This window comes from Dasypus novemcinctus, unplaced genomic scaffold, assembly GCF_030445035.2.
Source record: "Dasypus novemcinctus isolate mDasNov1 unplaced genomic scaffold, mDasNov1.1.hap2 scaffold_198, whole genome shotgun sequence".
In the NCBI taxonomy this organism is placed as follows: domain Eukaryota; kingdom Metazoa; phylum Chordata; class Mammalia; order Cingulata; family Dasypodidae; genus Dasypus; species Dasypus novemcinctus.
Genome location: NW_026688174.1, coordinates 298,723 through 313,976, shown reverse-complemented (window position 1 = coordinate 313,976; position 15,254 = coordinate 298,723).

Below are 15,254 nucleotides of genomic sequence, written 5' to 3'. Positions count from 1 at the left end.
TTTTTTAGTCTTTTTAGTTGTTCTTACACTCTCCTCCAACTCTGTCTCTCCTGTTTTTTTCTTTCCTCCTATAGAATTTCCTTTAGTATTTCTTGAAGGGCAGGATTCTTGTTGGCATACTCTATTAATTTCTGTTTATCTGTGAGTATTTGAACTCTCTATCATATTTGATTGTTAGTTTAGCTGGAAAGAGTATTCTTTTTCGGAATTTTTTTTTTCATTTAGTATCTTGACTATGTTGTAAGACTGCCTTCTTGGCTCCATGGTTTCAGATTAGAAATCAGCACTCAATCTTATGAAGTCTCCTTTGTATGTGTGGTTTTTTTCTCTTGCTGCTTTTAGAATTTTCTCTTTGTCTTGAGCATTGGATAATTTGACAAGTATATGTCTTTGGGTAGGCCTGTTGGGATTTATGCTATTTAGGGTGCATTGTGCTTCCTGGATGTGGATGTTCATCTCCCTCACTAGGTGTGGGAAGTTTTTATCCATTATTTCCTCCAACACCCCTTCTGTTCCCTTTCCTTCTCTTCTTTTTCTGGGATGCTTATAATGCATATGTTTTCACATTTTGCATTGTCATTCAGGTCCCAAAGTCCCTGTTGAATTTTTTCTCTCTTTTTATCTATCAATTCTTCTAACTGTTTGATTTCAGATGTACTGTCTTCCACATCACTAGTTCCTCTCCCTCTTCAAATGTACTGTTATTTGCTGAGAGTGTATTTTTGATTTCTTGGATTATGCTGTTCCTTCCCATCATATCCATTGTCTTTTTTTTTTTTTGCATGATTGCAATTTCTCCTGCATGCTCTCCAAATGTTTTCTTCATATTCTTATCTCTTACTTCACCTCATTAAATAGGCCCCTATTAAATGTTTTGAAAGGTTTAATTACTTGCTTGATGTTCTGCTCTTCTTCCTAATTTTAGTTTGTTCACTGGATTGGGTCATGTTTTCCTGATTATTGGTTTGGCTTATAGTTTCTTGTTGCTGTCTGGTCATCATTTTATCTTGCTGGCTTGATTAACTTCTTTGTCTAGTCTCAGGGATAACTAGTTGTTTTTGCGTGTGTGTTAAGTCTTCTCTTTGCCACTTTGTTCTTATTCTATTTCCTTGCTGTTGGCTAAGTTCACTTGAAGTAAAATATTAGGGCAAGTGAAAACAAAACAAGTAAGAAAAGAAAAAAGTAGAATAGTAGTATTGATAGTAAATGTTAGCAGAAGAACCATGTGAGATCTAGGACAATGGGTATTAGACTCATGTAAGCTGTGTAGAGTTAGAACAGTAAGAAAAATGGAGTATCTATAATGAGACAGTAAACTGAATATGGGGAGGAATATGGTATGAATTAAAAGACCAGTGTGGTCAGGAAAGTGGGAAAGAGAAAGGAAAAGACAATAATATGGAGAGCAAATAAAAGACAAAACCACACAAAGATATTAGAAATGAAAATTGAGGGCTAAATTAAGAGCAGTGGAATGTAAGAGAGACACTAAATGATGGAGGATAAAAAGATGTAGAGGAAAGGGTTAGAATTGGTAGCCAAAATCAGTACACACAGAAAAGAGGAAATCGAGGATGAGGAAACACAGCAAATGTGAATCACTTCCTGGAACACCTAATATTCAAAAAAGAAGAGAAGGAAAAAAGGGAGGGAGGGGGGGAAACGGGGGTGGAAATGCAAGCAAGAAAAACAGGAAGATGAAGAAAAAGAAGAAGAGGAGGAGGAGGAGGGGGAGGAAAGGGCTGTGGCGGTATAAAGAGGAAGGAAAAAATAAGAAAATAAACCAATAAAAATGACCAAAATTTCAAGCAAGGAATCCTTTCTGTATTTAAATAAAATGCTTAGGAGTCTGACCTTCCCCCTTTCTCCCTTTCTCACTTCCCTCTCTCCCAGGGCAGCAGGGAAGCTGTGTGAGGTGTCCAGTAGGAGATTCAAGTGGGTCCTTGGTGTACCAAATCACCAGAGAAAACAATGTGTCTTAATTTCCAAAGAGAGAGTGCCCCCACCTCACCAGGAACCCCAAATATGCTAATGGAAGTTTTCAAAACACATCTTACAGCTATCTCCCTTAGGTGTGCTACAGGAGGGGCAGCTGGATGGTGCTTCAGAGGTAATCACCGGACATTGTAAATCCTCACAGGGCCTACATGATGGAATAGAGGAGAGTATGGGCAGTTGATTTTCTGACTCCACCTTCTTCCAGACCAAGTTTCCTAACCCAGCATTTTTAGGTAAATAGGGCTTTCTCGGCAGATTTGCCTCTCTTTTCTTCCCCAGCTTTCCCCAAGCCAGCTGGTATGCTCCTCCAAGTTCAAAAAAAAAAGGGGGGTCAGGACCTGAAAATGAACCCGCACTCATTTTGCCCCTCTGCACCTCCCACCCAAACCCTCCAACTCACAGAGTCAGTCCAAAACTGAATGGCTAGTGTATTCTTTTACTGCAGGGAGCTCTGGATTTGGGAGTGGGAAGTCTGGGATATTGTAGACTTAGGGTATGTAGGTCTGTGGAACGTCCGCTGTGGTGGCTTAGGGGACATGGATCTGGAGACCATGCTTCTGGGGAACACAGGGCCTAGGAATGCCACCACACTACTGACAGTCCAGGGAATGCCTAAGGGGGAAGAGTCCCACCTCTCCACAACTTCCGACCTCAGTGCTAGAAACCTACAATTCTACCTTAGCAAGCATGATTTCTGTCTCTCCAAATCAATGTCCAAACACCTCCTGCCTTGCAAGTTCCCAAAACAGCCCACTGCAGCAAGATTCCAACCCTACTCAGCTGCTCTTCTGAGGGCGCAATTATGAAGTGCATTCACTCAGATGCCATCTTGCCCCACCCATCAGCTATCATCTTTTAATATCTCCATTTGTTCACCCCAGCTTGTCCTTAAAGGGAAAGTACATCTGCCTCATTATCTAATAAAAGATGAAGAAATGCATATGCTAGCTGTTCTTTAATCCTCTCCTGGTTAGCCATGTATATCACTCTGGCTGCTTAGATACTCCCAACAGTGAACTCAGACACTTGTTCTTGCTAGATTTGGGAAATATCAGGTCTCAATGCCAGGTTACCTAAGTTTGTTTTTGCATTACTTTTTTCCTCTGGGTAGTAATGCTAGGAAGCATTTCTACCAACTGCAAGGCACAAGGCAGAAAGTACAGTGAAGAGAATGCAGCACATATGCAGAGTATGTTGGAAAACCCAGTAACCCCCATGCTCACTGACTCCAGGAACTCAGATTGGGTGAAAGCAGCTTCAATTGAGTCTCTACAGACCCTTCACACACCTTCCATCCTGTGCAAGACACCTGGTCATTCTGGGAGCGGTGTGAAGATAAGTCAGCCTGGTTGTTGTCCACAGCCACCTGTTAAGGCCAACAAGGCAATCCTTAGTATTGTCTTAAAGTTCTTGAGAATTCCAGGGGTGCCATACTAAAGGAACTTGTCCCACGGCTGCTGGAAATCCTGGTGTGCCTGTGCTCCAAGTCACTTTACAGGACGGGGAGGACAGAAAACCTCCCAGCATGGGATCAGGGCTCCTGCTCCCACACCACGGCTAGCCAGAACCAGCCCACCATACCCGAGCTTCCTCCCACAGCTGCATTCAAGCTTGTCCACTTCTGGGATGGTCACAGGGTGCCCTGGTTCACTGTGGCCTTCACTTCTGTGGAAAGCATCACCTCCAGTATGGCTCCTACACTCCTAGGTTAACAAGAAGCCCAAACAATGGCCAGTGATAAAGTTTTCAGTGTTTGGTACTGTGAAAGTTGGATAGCTCTTTAGGTTAAAAATAAACTTGTATCTTCCCACTTCATTGTAGACAAAAGAAAATTCTGGATTGATTTTAAAAGGTGAAAAACAGCTCTAAGGGTCTTCTAATCATCAAACCAATGGGGAGAAATCACACAAAAAATCAACCACTTTGACTATATGTATTAGTCAACTAAAGGTGTACTGATGCAAAGTACCAGAAAGCTGTTGTTATTTACAAAGACGGTTTATTTTGGGTAGAAGCTTACAGTCACACGATCATAAAGTGTAAGTTACTTCCCTTACCAAAGTCTGTTGCCACATGTTGGAGCAAGATGGCTGCTGGTCTCTGTGAGGATTCAGGCTTCTTCTTCACACCCCATGGTCCCAGCTTCTTCTGGTCTCAGATGTAGACTGGCATAAGGTTTGTCTCTCTGTCTGGCACTTGTTACTTTATGGGCTTGGCTTCTCTGGTCTCTCCACAAGGTCAGCTGTAGACCCTCAGGTTATCTCTCTACCCAGGCCTCTGCCATGTCTAAGGAGCCATCTCTATTTCTCTGTGTTCTTCTCCTGTGTGTTTACTTCCCCAAGTTCCAGCATCAAAACTCCAACTACTTCCTTTGCCATGTCTTTTTCTTGCTGAGTCCCTGCCCACCAAGGGGGTGAAGACTCAATGTCCTACTGACATGGGCCATTCAAACCCCTGATCAGAATTTAATACGTAAAAATTAAACCTATGAAGTTAATACAATCTATCATGCCCAGAGGAACAGACCAGTTTACAAACATAATCCAATATCTATGTTTGGAATTCATAAACAATATCAAGTGGCTACACTATATAAAAATTAAAGATATTTGAATTAAATCAAATAAAATCCAACAGTTTAAAAAACGTAATGCACCATGGAGAGATCACATTATCTTTAACATACATAACGTAGGATGTTGATTGGCCGAGAGTCACCTCTAGCAAGCAGTGTTATGTCCTCTAGAAGGAAACTTTGTAGGTAAGCCCCTAGACCAGAAGACCCTTCAGGAACCCAAGGAAGCCCAAGCACCCTACCCACACTCCTGGGATGATGGAATGTCAATTCTCCAAAGAAGGAACTTGGTCTCCTGTCACGCAAAGTTCTGGAATCCAGAGGTTCAGAGTTACTGCCCAGCCCACTTGAGGCCAGCTGGCAAGAAAGAAAGATAACATGCTCTCCATCACTCACACCACTTCCATATGCCCAGTAAATTAAGGACTTAGAAGGGAGATGGGCTCCTGGTCATTCTGTGGTTTAAGTCACTCCTGGCCAGCCCACCAGTGGAACACATGTGTGGCTGGAGAAGACATAGACCAGGCCTCCAGACACCTGGTGGAGAGGTGGGAGGCACCTTCCTCTCTCACACCTGAAAGCCTGGTGGCAAAGTGGATAGGGCAGTAGGTCAGCCAGCTGGGGGCAGCACTAACAGCAGGGGAACAGGGAAAGGGAAGATCCTCATGGAAGAGGCTGGGCTTGTGCTTTCCTCTGATCCTTCTAGGCTGAGTAAGTCCCTAGGGTTCTTATTCTGAGGGGAAGATCCTAAAGGGGAAGAAGGGACTCAAGAACAGAACATGCAATCACCCTACACTGAATGTGAGGGCAAATGGCACTTTATTTTGTTCCCTAAGCTGGAGAAAATCAGCATAATAGAGTATGATATGCAACATGACAGAAAAATGCCTATTTCTTCTCCTTCTAATTAGTTCTAAAACTCTCTTTAATGTACGAATGATAAGAAAGCAGCAATGCCTGCCTCCCAAACCCTGGATTAGTTACCAGGAGCCTATCATAGCTCAGAATAACCTTCCTTAACAATGCTGGTGCATGTTATCAGAATCTTAGACAGCTCTTCTTTGTGGGGATTTCGTGTCTTCAGAACTTTTGCAGAACAAAATGAAATTTTTTTATCACAGAAAAAGAAATAAAATAATATTCATCACCAGTCAACCTCAGTTAATAACATGGCTATCCATTTCCAACAACTAATCAAACTGAAAAATCTGCTTTTCCTTGATTTGTGTCATCAATTTTTCTTCTTTCCTCTTTTTTTTTTTCATTCACTACTTTATGGATTGAAGCAGAATGTCATTAATAAAACTGATCCAAATTTAGATGCTCCCACAAAACGGAGCTTCTGGGTTTATTGGTATTTCATTATTACCATTTCTCAAGGGAGTTCTTGTTTCACAAAGGATGTTGCTTTTAAAACACAAAGCAAGGCTATACTCAGGCAAGACGGCATCTGAGTGAGTACACCTTATAACCTCTCCTGCAAAGAAGCAGCTGAATAGGGTTGGAATGTTGCTGGACTGGGCTGTTTCAGGCATTTGCAGGGCAGGAGGTGTCTGGATATCAAATTAGTGGCACAGTGAAAAAGAAGATTCGTGTATAATGTAGACTTTTGGGTCTCTTTCATGGAGATTGGAGCTGCTCATATGAAGCTTCCCCCTGGGGTGGGCCGTCCTGGAGACTTTGCTGAACCAGGGAATTCCCAAGACCTGAGTGGGCTATTTGGGGGCTTGCAGGGTGGGAGGTGTCTGGAAGTCAATTTGGTGAGACAGAGATGGAGGCATTCTTGCGAGACGTGGAATTTTTGGTTTCTGACACAGAGATCAGAGCGTCCAGCTAGAGCCCCTCCCACTAGAGCAGACAGCCCATCTACCGCATCCCCAAACTGCTTGTAGTACACTGGTGCCCCAAGCAGGCTGTTTCAGGGACTTGCAGGATGGGAGGTGTCTGGAAGCCAATTAGACAAAGACGGAGATTTTTGCGAGATGTGGAATTTTGGATTTCTGAGATGGAGCTCAGAGCTTCTGGCTAGAGCCCCTTCTCGTAGGGCTGGCGGCCCATCTGCACCAGTCCCTGAATTGTCTATAGTACAGTGGCATCCCCAGCAGGCTGTTTCAGGGGCTTGCAGGGCAGGAGGTGTCCTGAATTTGACTTGGTGAGACAGTGACAGAAGAGACTCTTGTGAGAGGGGGAATTTTGGGTTTCTGACATACAGGTCAGAGTTTGTGGGCGTGACCCCTCCCCATAGGGCTGGTGCCCAGCTGTGGGGATCCCTGAAGGCTGTCTTGCACTGTGGTGCTCCCAGGCTCCCTGTTAACTGGATTTGTGGTTCCCAGGTCTGTGCCCCATAAACCCTGGTGGCTTACACCCCAGAGACTCACACCTCTTGAGTCTGCAATATCACAGACTTCCTATCCCTGAATCCTCCATGCCCTGAGGGCCATGAAGGTCCTTGACTGTCCTAGCCCTTGGCATTTGTGGTTTTTTCTTTTCCTTTTTTTTTTTTAACTGTCTTGGTTACTAATATTGCATTATCTCCTGGTCTTTTCTCCCACTGTATCCCCCAAGGTCCTTTTTTGATTATTGGTTTTTTTTTCTTTCTTCTTTTCTTTTTCTTGCTTGTTTCCCTCTCTTTTCTTTGCCCACCCCCTTTTTTCCTTCTCTTTTTTTCTTTTCTATCTTTTTCTACCTATTTTATATTATTTTATTTATACAATAGGTGCTACAGGGAGCGCCTCACATTTGCTGTGTTTCCTCATCCTCCATTTACTCAGTTCTGTGTGAATTGATTTTGGTCACCTACACTAACCTCTTTCCCCCACATCTTTCTATCCACCACCATCTACTGTTTTTCTTACATTCCACCTCCATTTCTTTGGTCCCCAAATTGTCTAACTTTTATTTTCTAATACCTTTGTTCTGTTTTCTGTCTTTTATCCACTCTTGATACTATTGTCTTTCTTTTCTCTTTCCTCTCTCATGAAAACACTGGCCTTTTAATTCATACTATATTCTCGCCATAATCAGTTGACTGTCTCATTACAGATCCTTTAATTACTGCTATAACTCTACACAACTTACATGAATCTAATATCCATTCTCCCAGATCTCATATTGTTGCTCTGTTAACATTTATTACCAATACTACTTTAAACATTTTCTCTTCTTATACAATTTCCTTTCCCTGGCCCTAATATTTTCCTTCAAAGTGAACTCATCCAGCAACAAGAAATTAGAATAAGAAGAACAAAGTTACAAAGAGAAGATATGACACTTATAAAAGAACATCAACTAATTAATCCCCTAGACTAGACAAAGAAACTAAGGATGATTAAACTCATGAAGATAAAACGATGGCCAGACAGTGAAAAAAAGCTACAAACCAAAAGAATAATCAGGAAAACATGCTGAATCCAATGAACAAACTAAAAACCAGGAAGGGGCAGAACATTGGACAAGTAATTAAAGATCTCAGAACATATATTAGAGACCAACTTAATGAAGTAAAGGAAGAGTTTAAAAATATGAAGAAAGCACTTGCACAGGAAATTGCAGACATACACAAAAAGATAACAGATATGATGGGAATGAACACCACAGTTCAAGAAATCAAAAATACACCCACAGCAAATAGCAGATTAGAAGAGGCAGAGGAGAGAATTAGCAACATGGAAGGCAGTACATCGGAAATCAAAGAGATATTAGAATTCATCGATAAAAAGATAGAAAAAATCCAGCTAACTTAGGGACCTGAATGACAATGCAAAATGCACAAACATACATATTATAGACATCCCAGAAGGAGTAGAGATGGGAGAGGGGTCAGAAGGGGTGTTGCAGGAAATAATGGCTGAAAATTTCCCAAATCTACTGAGAGAGACAGATGTAAATATCCAGGAAGCACAATGCACCCCAAACATCATAAATCCAAACAGGCCCACCCCAGGACATATACTTGTCATATTATCCAATGCTCAAGACAAAGAGAAAATTCTAAAAGCATTAAGAGAAAAGAAAATGATCATATACAAGGAGGGTCCATAAGATTAAGTGCTGATTTCTCATCTGAAACCATGTAGGCAAGAAGGCAGTGGTATGCTATAGTCAACGTACTAAAAGAAAAAATTCCAACCCAGAATACTCTACCAAGCTAAACTAGCATTCAAAAATGATGGAGAGTTCAAAATATTCACAGATAAACAGAAATTGAAAGAGTATGCCAACAAGAAACCTCCCCTTCAAGAAATACTAAAGGGAGCTCTGCAGGAAGAAAGGAAAATACAGGAGAGACAGAGTTTGAGGAGAGTGTAAGAGCAACAAAAAGACAAAAAGAGAAGGAAAAAAACAAACAAAATATGACAAACACAAGTCCAATCAAAATATGGCTAACATAAATAATTCCTTGAAAGTAATAACACTGAATGTCAATGGATTAAGCTCACCTATCAAAACATTCAGACTGAGACATTGGATAAGGAAATATGACCCATCTATATGCTGTCTACAAGAAACACATCTTAGACCCAGGGATTCATGGAGGCTGAAAGTGAATAGTTGGAAAACAATCTTACAAGCAAATAATAACAAAAACAAAACAAAAAAAGCAGCAGTAGCTATATTTTTATCAGACAAAATGGACTTTAATTGCAAAACAATTGTGAGAGACAAAGAAGGATACTACATATTAGTGAAAGGGACAATCTCTCAAGAAGAATGAACAATCATAAATATTTATGCTCCTAACTAGGGCGCCTCCAAATACGTGAGGCGAACACTGGAAAAACTAAGGGAAAGAATAGATGCCTCTATGACTATAATGGGAGAATTTTTTTTTTTAATATTACATTCAAAAAATTTGAGGTCCCATTCAACCCCACCGCCCCCACCCCCCACGCCCCCCACAGCAACACTCTCTCCTATCATGATGACACATCCATTGCACCTGGTAAGTACATCCATGAGCATCACTGCACCCCATAGTCAATGGTCCACATCATAGCCCACACTCTCCCACGTTCCATCCAGTGGGCCCTGGGGGGATCTACAATGTCCCGTAATTGTCCATGAAGCACCACCCAGGACAACTCCACGTCCCGAAAACACCTCCCCATCTCATCTCTTCCTCCCATTTCCAGCACCCAGCAGCCACCATGGCCACCCTTCTCACGCCCATGTCACATTTTCTCTGTGGACATTGGATTGGTTGTGTCCATTGCACATCTATGACAAGTGGGGGCATGGATTCCACATGGATACTGGATGCACTCCTCCTGCGTTCAGTTGTAGACACTCTAGGCTCCATGGTGTGGTGGTTGACCTTCTTCAACTCCATGTTAGCTGAGTGGGGTAAGTCTAATAAATCAGAGTGTAGGAGTTGAAGTCTGTTGAGGCTCAGGGCCTGGCTATCATATTGTCAGTCCAGAGATTCAAATCCCCCAAATATATTTCAAACCCCAGCACCAACTACAATTCCAGTAAAGTAACATGCGAGTCTTGTGAAAAGAGATCCCCTCTGAGTCCAGTTCCATCATGCAGAAACACCAACTCCAAAGAAGGGCCATCTGACATGGCAGTGAGCCCCATCTGTATAATGGAAATAAAGACTATCATAAGAGGATACTTTGAAAAAGTATGTTCCAACAAAAATGACAATTCAGAGGAAATGGAGAAATTCATAGAAACACATAAGCAGCCTATACTGACAAAAGAAGAAATTACTGATCTCAACAAACCAATCACAAGTAAAGAGATAGAATCAGTCTTTAAAAACCTCTCAACTTAGAAGAGCCCAGGGCCAGATGGCTTCACAGGTGAATTCTACAAAACATTCCAGAAAGAACTAACACCAATCTTGCTAAAACTCTTCCAAAAAACTGAAACAGAAGGAACATTTTCAAACTCATTCTATGATGCCAACAATAAACAATACCCTAGTACCGAAGCCAAACAAAGACACCACAAAAGGAAAATTACAGACCAATTTCTCTAATGAACTTAGACGCAAAAATACCTAACAAATACTTGCTAACCATATTCAACAACACATTAAACGAATTATACACCATGACCAATTGGGATTCATTCCAGGTATGCAAGGATGGTTCAACATAAGAAAATCAATGAAAGTAATACAACATCTAAACAGATTGAATGAAAAAAATGACGTGATTATATTTATAGATGCAGGAAAAGCATTTGACAAAATACAGCACCCTTTCATGATAAAAACACTGCAAAAGATTGGAATACAAGGAAATTTTTTGAACATGATAAAGAGTATATATGAAAAACCTACAGCCAACATCGTTTACAATGGTGAAATCCTAAAATTCTTCCTCTAAGATCAGGAACAAGACAAGGATGTCCACTATCACGTCTTCTATTAAACATTGTCTTAGAAGTACTTGCTCAAGGACTGAGGCAAGAACCAGATATTAAAGGCATTCAAACTGGAAACGAGGAAGTAAAAATTTCATTATTTCCAGATGACATGATCCTATACATAGAAAACACTGAGAGGTCTCCAAGAATGCTTCTCGAACTCATGAGTTTAGTAAAGTCGCAGGTTATAATATCAATGTGCAAAAATCGGTAGCATTTCTGTACAACAATAATGAGCAAGCTCAGGAGGAAATCAAGAAACAAATACCATTTACAATAGTCACTAAAAAAAATCAGATACCTAGGAATAAACTTAACTAAAGAGGTAAAGAACTTATACACACAGAACTACACAAGATTGTTCAAGGAAATCAAAGAAGACCTAAATAAATAGAAGAATATTCCCTGTTCATGGATAGGAAGACTAAATATTATTAAGATGTCTATCCTACCAAAACTGATCTACACATTCAATGCAATCCCAATAAAAATCAACACAGCATTCTTTAAGGAACTAGAAAAAAGTATTTGTGAAATTTATTTGGAAAGGAAAGAGACCCGGAATAGCCAAAGACATATTGAAAAAGAAAAATATAATTGGAGGAATCACACTACCTGACTTCAAAACATACTACAAAGCTACAGTAGTGAAAACAGCATAGTATTGGCATAAGGAGAGACACACAGACCAATGGAACCGACCTGAGAGTTCTGACATAGATTCTCATATATATAGCCATATAATATTTGATAAAGCCACCATACACTCTCAACAGGGAGAGAATGGCCTATTCAACAAATAGTGCCTGGAGAACTGGATACCCATATGTAAAAGAATGAAAGAGGATTACCATCTCACACCTTATACAAAGATCAACTCAAGATGGATCAAAGACCTAAATATAAGGTCAAGTAATAGGAAATGGCTTCATGAACTTCACACCAAAAGCACACGCAGCAAAAGAACAAATAGACAAATGGGATCTCCTGAAAATTAAAGCCTTCTGGACCTCAAAGGAGTTTGTCAAGAAAGTAAAAAGGGAGCCTACACAATGGGAGAAAATATTTGGTAAACATATATCAGATAGGAGACTTATAACTTGCATATATAAAGAAATCCTATATCTTGAAAATAAAAAGATAAACAACCCATTTAAAAAATGGGCGAAAGGTTTAAACAGACACTTCTCCAAAGAAGAAATACAAATGGCTAAAAAGGACATGAAAAAATGCTCCAAATCTCTAGCTATCAGGGAAATGCAAATCAAAACTACAATGAGATACCATCTTACTCCCATAAAATTGGCAGCTATGTAAAAAACAGAAGAGTACAAATGCTGGAGAGGATGTGGAGGAATGGGAACACTCATCCACTGCTGGTGGAAATGCATAAGGATCCAACCATTCTGGAGGACATTTTGGCTGTTGCTCAAAACTAACCATAGATTTGCCATATGACCCAGCAATTCCGCTGCTGGGTATATACACAGCAGAACTGAAAACAAGGACACAAACTGATAGATGCACACCAATGTTCATAGCAGCATTGTTCACTATTGCCAAAAGTTGGAATCAACCCAAGTGCCCATCAACAGATGAATGGGTCAAGAAAATGTGGTATATACATACAATGGAATACTACTTGGCTTTAAGAACAAATACACTACAAACACATGTGATAACATGGATGAATCTTGAGAACCTTATATTGTGTGAAGCAACCCAGGAATTGAAGGACAAATACTACATGACATTAATGATATGAAATAAGTAAACACAAGGTGCCTTAGAGAGCTAGAGACTGGATGATAGGCTTACAGGAAATCGTGGTGTAGAGGAAGGATGTAAGCTGACATCTACATTGGTGAAATCTGTCATAAGCTGGAAGTAAATATGTGTACCCAGAAGGGATAAAATTTGGGCATATGGTTACCTTTGGGTGGGGCTTTGTGGGCTTTAGGGGGGCTAGGGATAGGCAAATGGGTAATATTGCCAAGAAATTGGGGGGAGTTTGGGGCAACATACAAACATAGAAGATTGTCAGGTATTTGGTTGAGAGTATAATGCTGAGAAAACCTTTTCAAAAATATAATAAGGAAAGTTACCTGTTTAACTTCCTTAAAGGGGATAATCTGATGCAGGACAGACTCCTAGAGAATATGTGAATTCTCATTTTGCCAGAGAGGTTTATATCATTGGGTAGAGACCCATATAATGAGAGTGAAGGTATACCCACATCCTGGGGAGGACTGATGCCATCAAATAGAGGGAACTGTATCTCTCAAGAGAAATGGTGGCTCCCAGGGCATTAGGGCAGTTGAGCATGTCAAGCCCTCAACACTGTTGCAAGTATCTCTGAACATGGCTCTTCAAGAAATGAAGATGGACTGTCACTGTAGGCTCTAAGGGGAGGGGGAAATAGGTATTGAATAGATGGAACCAACATAACTGTGAGGGCAATAGAAGTTTTTCATAAGAGTACGCAAGGATGGATATAAGACATGTAAAATTACACCAAAAATACATAGGGGCTGATAGCCTAAAATGTAGATCATAATGTAAAACATAAGATAACTATAAATTTAGAAAATCGTATAGCCTAAAGTATAAACCACAATGTAAACACAAATGTTACCTTGTTTGAAAGCTATTGTCTCAATGTCTGTACATCAGTTTCAGTAAATATGGTATGACTATGTTAAAAGATTATTGCTGTGGAAGGGAAAAGGTTTTCTGTTGGATATGTGGGAGTACTGTATATTGTATATATGAATTACTGTGATCTAAAACTCTTGTGAAGATAAGCTTAATAATTAGAAAAAAGAAAAGAAAAAGATAGGATGTTGAATTTTTCCAAATTAGTATGTACTCTATATCTAACCTTTAAACTCATTGCTATATTCCATTTTACTATTAAGGGAACCTGGCAATATATTGGGCTTCACTTTTCAGGAAGTTTTGGATCACAGAGTAGTTCACCAATGGCAGCAGAGGAATACTGGTGTGGTATGTTATTGACAGGGGACATATGGTTGACCGGGAGTTCTACAGGGCATATATGTTTGGATATTTTCTTAGTGGAAACAATTAAAAATAACTACTGAGGGAGTGCTGTATTCCTAACCAGGGAGCTCTATCACAGTCCCTAAGGGAACGGCAACAATCCCCCAAGTGCAACGGCAAAGACAAAAAAGGAATGAAGTTCCAACAATGTGCCCCTGATCCTAATGACTAGCTTGTGAGTCTGTGCACCGGAAATAAGAGCAAGGCCTAAAGCAGTAGTGTGCCTAAGAGTTACCTCCTGAGAGCCTCTGTGTTGCTCAAATATGGCAAGTCTCGAAGCCAAACTCAGCATGTAAATGCATTGCCTTCCCCACCCCCCCATCCCCAGCATGGGACATGACTCCTGGGGATGAGCCTCCCTGGTGCTGAGGGATCACTACCGAGTACCAGCTGATGACGTAACTAGACAATGACCTTGAATAAATGGTTCAACTCGGACCAGCAGAATATCCCTGTCTACATATAATAACAGGAGTTAAAAATGCTTTTTGGCCTAAATCAAGGGCGAAATGGAAAGGACAAATGAGTTTATATGGCTATGAGTCTCTAAAAAAGAGCCTGGAGGTTATCAGAGGGTTTGCCATTATGCACACCTGAGCAGAGTCTCAGAGACAGATAAAGTAGATACACCCCAGGTATTGGTTCTTCTGAGGGCTACAGAGACCCACAGGTCTTATGGTCATGGCAGATGGAGTTCAGTGCCATGTCAGTTGGCCCTTCTTTGGAGTTTGTGTTTCTGTGTGATAGAGCTGGACTCAGATGTGATCTCTTTTCACAAGCTTTTCCTGTTACTTTATCAGAATTGTAGTTGGTGCTGGGGTTTAAGATATTTCTAGGGCATCTAAATCTCTGGACTGACCACGTGATAGTCAGGCCCTGAGCCTCAACAGACTTCAGCTCCTACACTCTGGTTTATTGGACTTACCCCACTCAGATAACATGGAGATGAATAAAGTCAATCACCACACCATGGAGCCTAGAGTACCTACAACTGAAAGCAGGAGGAATGCATCCAGCATCCATGTGGAATCTGAGCCCCCTGTTGACATAGAGGTGGAATGGACACAACCAATCTAAGGTCCACAGGATGGAGGGATAGAATATGGATTAGAGTGGATTTACTGATATTCTATTCATGAACTATTGTGGTTAGTATTCAAAGAAAATGTGGCATTGGTATGGAAAAAGTGGACATGGTGGCTGCTGGGTGTGGGGAATGGGAGTAAGAGATGAGATGTGG